Source organism: Miscanthus floridulus, chromosome 16 (assembly GCF_019320115.1).
Source record: "Miscanthus floridulus cultivar M001 chromosome 16, ASM1932011v1, whole genome shotgun sequence".
Classification (NCBI taxonomy): Eukaryota; Viridiplantae; Streptophyta; class Magnoliopsida; order Poales; family Poaceae; genus Miscanthus; species Miscanthus floridulus.
The window spans coordinates 37,398,345-37,405,143 of record NC_089595.1 but is presented as its reverse complement, the minus strand read 5'-3'; the positions used below and the strand labels follow the sequence as shown (position 1 = coordinate 37,405,143).

The window sequence follows — 6,799 nt, the reverse complement described above, 5'->3', positions numbered from 1 at the left end:
AAACATTATTAATGTCTTGGTGAAGGGGGCCACTCCCTCCGTCTACGAATGGTGTTTGGTTTGTGCAATTATCTCATGCTTCACGAGGTGGTGCATCATGAGTTCCTCCTATAAATTTTGGTGGAATCAACCAATTCCTCGTACATATATTAATTATTAGCTTACGAAGAATGAGGTGGTGATGGATGAATCCATTTCATTCAACAAACTAAACAAAAAGGTGAGGAGTTTGTAGAAGATAGACCACCTTATTTCTCCAAACACACCCAAAGAGTAATTCTCACTTTCCAAAAAGTCAAATAGTTTGAACCTTGACCAAATATATGTAAGAGAATATTAATATTTATGGTGAATAATTAATATTATTAGATCCATTGTTGGATATATATTTTTATGAAAAAAACTTATTTGAAGATATACATGTTGCTAATATTTTCTATAAACCAAACTTAAAGAAATCTCACCAATGAAACCGTACACCATCTTTTTTGACCCAAATCAGCTTGTGTGGTGGTTTTGCAGGCTTAGCATAAGCAAATGGGTGACACAAGCGTAAGCTCTCATCCAAGCGCACATTGCAGCAAAGAAAAGTATAGGCTTGCTCACATGTTTGTCAGAACAACATGCATCTCCCTCGGCAATAAAGATCAGAAAAATGACGTTTGGTGGGAGCAGCGGCCTGCCTTTGCGTTGGAAGATTGACAGTACTGTACTGTATTTTGTTTTCTGAGACCAACGATGATAGCTGCCCCCGTGGACGGTAGGAGTACCCGTGTACTTGTGGCCAGGCTTTAGGTGGCAGTCGACATGTTCATCATTTCTTCCCTGTCCTAGTAGGTTCCAAGCAGCTTGACAGTGGAGAAATCAAACAAGGAATGCAATGGCTCCTCGTCCGTTGATCTTACAAGGTAGGTAGTATCCAAAGCTATCCTTCCGCCTCCAACTCTTCACGGAACTGATCTTCCTCTTCTGCAGCAGATGCAAAGGAGCAATAAAGTTACTATATCCGTACTGAAACCATTGCATTGCCAGATTTCTTTTCATGGAAAGTGCGTGATTTTTCTTTCTCAATTCGTCGTCTGTTTGTTAATGTCCTCTCGCCTAACCTACTCCTCTTTGTGGTCCCAGTGCCCAGCCGAATGCTCGCATCAACCTGCGACGGAGATCATCTCGGACTCGGAGTCGACATGGAATCTCTGTGCTTCCACAGGAGCCTCATCGATCTTATCGATCTCATTTTCCTCGCTATTTACATCCTGAGCTTGGTGGTCTCTGCTTGCGCGAAGAGATTCAGGGTTCGCACAAGGGACCTGCCGTCGCTGTGCTCTCTTACTTCTCTCTGCTGCGCCGTTCTTGGCATTGCGTGCATCTGCTCCGGGGCATGGGGCTCTTCTTCCTCTTCCTCTTCGTCTTCCAGGGCAGAGCTCTTCGTCAGGGGGTTGGTTTGGATTGTCGTCTCGGTTTCTTTGGTGGTTCGACCGACCAGGTTCTCCCGGGCCGTGGCCATGTCGTGGTGGGCAGTGCTTGCGGCTATGGCCACAACGTACAGCGTGGAGAAGATCGTCAGGGGCAGCTCGATGGGCGTGCTTGACATCGCGTCGTGGGTTGTCAGCTCGATGCTTCTTTTGTGCGCAGTAAGTGTTTGCAGAAATCTCTCCTTCCGCAGCGATGGTGGAGAGGAGGAGACCCAGCCGTTGCTGACGGCGGGAGGCGGGGAGCAGAGAAAGGCGGCGTTCGGGGATGCCGGGTACTTGAGCCGCCTGACGTTCACGTGGGTGGACCCGTTGCTCTGGCTCGGGTACTCTAAGCCGCTCGACCTCGGCGACATCCCGCCGCTGGACGCCGACGACGCCGCGGCGGAGGCGCGCCGGACGTTTCTGGAGGAATGGCTCCGGCGGAGGCAGACGGCCGCGGGGAGGACAAGCACAAGCAACCTGGTGTTCTGGGTGCTCGCCAAGTGCTACAGGAAAGAGCTCCTCCTGACGGCGCTGTACACGCTGCTCCGAACACTGTCCTTCGGCGCGGCGCCGGTGATCCTGTACTGCTTCGTGTCCTACTCGTACCAGCGGGAGCGAGAGCTCGCCACGGGAATCGCCCTCGTCTTCGTCCTGCTCTTGACGAAGGTCGTCGAGTCGCTGTCGCAGAGGCACTGGTTCTTTCGGGTCCAGGCGGCTCGGCATGCGCATGCGCTCGGCGCTCATGGCCGCCCTCTTTCGACAAGCAGCTCAGGCTGTCCAGCGAGGGGCGGACGCGGCACTCCGCCGGCGAGGTCGCAAACTACATCGCCGTCGACGCGTACCGGATCGGCGAGTTCCCGTTCTGGCTGCACATGGTGTGGTGCATGCCGCTGCAGCTCGCCCTCGCCATCGCGATGCTCTTCTGGACCGTGGGCGCCGGAACGCTGCCGGGCCTGGTCCCCGTCGCAGTCTGCGGCGTGCTCAACGTCCCGCTCGCCAGGATGCTGCAGCGGTACCAGTCACGGTTCATGCAGGCGCAGGACGAGCGGCAGCGCGCCACGGCGGAAGGTGCTCAACGCCATGAAGATCGTCAAGCTGCAGTCGTGGGAGGACAGGTTCAGGGAGACGGTGCAGCGGTTGCGCGACGTCGAGGTCCGGTGGCTTGCTGAGACGCAGATCAAGAAGGCCTACGGCAGCGCTCTGTACTGGATGTCTCCGACGATCATCTCCGCAGTCATCTTCGCGGGGACGGCCACGCTCCGGAGCGCTCCGCTGGATGCCAGCGTCGTGTTCACCATCCTCGCCACGTTGCGCGTCATGTCGGAGCCTATGAGGGTGCTGCCAGAGGTGATGTCCATCATGATCCAAGTCAAGATATCGCTGGATCGCATTGGCGAATTCCTTGCCGAGGATGAGTTCCAGGACGACGCGGTGGACAGGACATCCATAGCCTCCGACACGAGCCTCATCGTGCAAGATGGTTTCTTCAGCTGGGAGCCTAGCAAGGCCATTGCAACTCTGAAAGAAATCAATGTCAGGGCAGTGCGGGGTGAGAAGATTGCGGTCTGTGGGCCTGTCGGCGCAGGGAAATCGTCGTTGCTGTGCGCAATGCTCGGCGAGATACCAAGAATGTCCGGATCGGTATGTCAAGTAGTGCACATTTGTTCAAAATTAAATGCTCTTTAAGTATCAAATCAAGCATATGACATGAACTAATCTCCTTCCCCGTTTCTGTTCTTCAGGTATCAGTGTCTGGCTCAGTTGCCTATGTTTCACAGACGTCCTGGATCCAGAGCGGCACTGTACGCGATAATGTACTCTTTGGGAAGCCCATGAACACTGAGGATTACGAGAAGGCGATAAGGTGTTGTGCATTGGACAAGGACATTGAGAACTTTCCGCATGGGGACCTAACCGAGATTGGTCAGAGAGGCTTGAACATGAGTGGAGGACAGAAGCAGAGGATTCAGCTCGCGAGAGCGGTCTATAATGACGCGGACATTTACCTTCTCGATGATCCTTTCAGTGCCGTTGATGCACATACAGCTGCTACTCTTTTCAATGTAAGAATGCCTCTGATAGATTACTGTCATAGATACATACTAATCATTTCATTGATATGTCTGAAGCTCCTGAATGTATGTAGGACTGTGTGATGGCAGCACTTCAGAACAAGACTGTGATTCTTGTGACACATCAAGTGGAGTTCCTTTCCAAGGTTGACAAGATTCTGGTGAGTGAGTTTGGCACTATAAATTAACTATCTTGAAACAATTACCTATCACTGGTTAAGCGTATATATCCTTCCACCCAGGTCATGGAAAATGGGGAGATAACTCAGGAAGGAACCTATGAGGTGCTTCTGCAGTCTGGCACAGCATTTGAACAGCTTGTCAATGCTCACAGGGACTCAAAAACAATACTAGGCTCCCAGGATCGTGGCAAAGGAGCAGAAGAGCCAGGCACATTTCTTCAGAACCAAATACGGATGATACCGCAGAACAGCGAAGCGGAAATATCTGATGCTAATCTCCTGTCAGTCCAACTTACAGAAGAGGAGAAGAGGGAACTAGGAGAAGCTGGACTGAAACCATATAAGGACTATGTTTCAGTGTCGAAGGGCCGTTTTCTCCTCGTCCTGCTAATACTCGCACAGTGTGCGTTCGTCATCCTGCAGTGCCTGGCAACTTATTGGCTTGCAATTGCAATTCAAAGCCGCCAGTTTAGTGTCGAACTTGTGGTTGGAGTCTATGCAGTGATGGCAGCTGCAAGCTGCCTCTTCGCCTATATTAGGAGCCTTCTTGCTGCTCACTTTGGCCTGAAAGCATCGAGGGAGTTCTTTTCAGGGTTCATGGATTCATTGTTCAGGGCCCCAATGCTGTTCTTCGATTCCACTCCAACTGGAAGGATCATGACCCGGGTAAACTATTCTGAATATATCGATTATTACCTGTTGACATTTTAGGAAATGGAAATGCTGACTATGTTCTTGCAGGCTTCGTCTGATCTTAGCATCTTAGACTTTGACATCCCGTATACTATGAGCTTTGTCATCTCGGGCACAATTGAAGTGGCAGGAACCATAATTATCATGACCATGGTTACCTGGCAAGTAGTACTAGTGGTCGTTCCTGTTGTGATTGTTCTGTTATACATTCAGGTGAACACCATTTCTGAACTCAATTCCTTGCTCTGGCATGGTGAGACAAATGAAAATTATGGTAATGTTGCAGAGATACTACATTGCATCAGCGAGGGAGCTAGTAAGGATCAATGGAACAACAAAGGCGCCTGTCATGAACTTCGCGGCAGAGTCGATGCTGGGAGTGACCACCATAAGGGCCTTTGCAGCTACAAAGAGGTTTATTCAGAGAAACCTTCAGCTCATAGACACAGATGCGACACTGTTCTTCTACACCAATGCAGCACTGGAGTGGGTGCTTTTGCGTGTAGAAGCACTGCAAATCTTGGTCATCATCACGTCATCCATCCTTCTTGTCACACTACCGGAGGGAGCTGTTGCTCCAGGTAGAGAATTTTATTTAGGAAGATAGTTGAGCACATGGTTTGAATCTTCTAACCATTTAATTATGCTCTTGCTTTATTTCGTAGGATTCCTTGGTCTCTGTCTCTCATATGCATTGACGCTTTCTTCTGCTCAAGTGTTCCTAACAAGATTCTACTCAAATCTGGAAAATTATGTCATATCTGTGGAGAGGATCATGCAGTTTATGCATTTACCAGAAGAGCCTCCGGCTGTCATCCCTAACAGAAGGCCTCCTCCTTCATGGCCATCTGAAGGAAGAATCGATTTGGATAATTTGAGAGTAAGTGACTCAAAGCTCTAGATTTTTGTTTCTTTCAAATAATTCATCAATTTCCCAGATGTTCAAACTGGATCATGTTTTTCAGGTCAAATACAGGCCAAATGCGCCTACGGTTCTGCGCGGAATCAGCTGCACATTTACAGCAGGAAACAAGATTGGAGTTGTTGGCAGAACTGGGAGTGGGAAGACGACTCTTTTGAGTGCACTGTTCCGCCTTATCGACCCATACAGCGGCCGAATACTCATTGATGATCTTGACATTTGCACCATTGGACTGAAGGATCTGAGGATGAAGCTCAGCATCATTCCCCAAGAGCCAACACTTTTCAGAGGCAGTGTAAGGAGTAATGTGGATCCTCTAGGTCTGCATTGTGACGAGGAAATCTGGGAGGTCAGCAAAACTAAATCTGAGCTGCAGATTAGTACATATACGTTCTGAAATATTTACCGGACCAAGTATTTTAGTATATACCAATATAGCAACATTGCACTTCTTTTATTGCACACGGTGGTTAATCCTGATCCTAATGCAGTAGTCTTCTGCAGGTTTTAGATAAGTGTCAACTGAAGAAAACAATCAGTGCTCTTCCTGGACTACTTGAATCACCAGGTGAGCATGCCCTCTGAACCAATCAGATGCTACAATTTTGTCAGAACTGTATTGTATAGCACTGAAGGCTCTCTGATTGCTAATCATCCTGATGTTTTCAGTGAGTGATGACGGCGAGAACTGGAGCGCCGGTCAACGGCAGCTCTTCTGCCTTGCGCGTGTTCTCCTCCGAAGGAACAAGATTTTGGTCCTTGATGAGGCAACAGCATCCATCGACTCGGCCACCGACGCCATCCTGCAGAGGGTCATCAAGAAAGAATTTTCAGGGTGCACAGTCATCACCATAGCACACAGGGTTCCAACTGTCACAGACAGTGATATGGTCATGGTCCTTTCCTACGGTAAGCAGTCCTAACAATTCTGGCTGAGATACAAATTCACTGACAAAGGAGAGCCTTTCTGGAGTATGGCCAAGTTGATGTAATAAAATTCTGTCATATCTGCAGGCAAGATGATCGAGTACAGCAGGCCATCAATCCTGATGGAAAATAAGAACTCTGCATTTTGTAAGCTTGTCGATGAGTACTGGTCCAACTATAACTGAAGTTGCAAGGAAACTGGACGAACTGTAGTATAAATATAAATACATGGCCACTCCATAGAAGATTTCCTGTCGGCTATACATTGTTCATCTGTTCACTCAAGGAGAATAATGACCTGCATTTTGTGTAGTTAGTAAATCAAAATAAGTATGTATATCAACTCCTTTGTAATCCAGGAATAGCAGGTGCAGTAGCACAACACATGACAAAGTTTTGAACATTTGAAACCCAGGAGACGGATTCTTATTGTTTCTGTCAAACTACTTTGAGATTTACATTTGTGCTGAAAGCAGACTACACAAACTAATTGAACAAACACACATCCTGATTATCTCCACTACAGGGTCCCCTTATGCCCTTTTT

The 6,799-nt window shown here is 48.6% G+C and overlaps 1 pseudogene; it reads left to right on the top strand.

Moving 5' to 3' along the window:
* The first annotated feature begins 766 nt into the window (after positions 1-766).
* Positions 767-6,479, top strand: LOC136514383 (ABC transporter C family member 8-like; annotated as a pseudogene).
* The last annotated feature ends 320 nt before the right edge of the window (positions 6,480-6,799 follow it).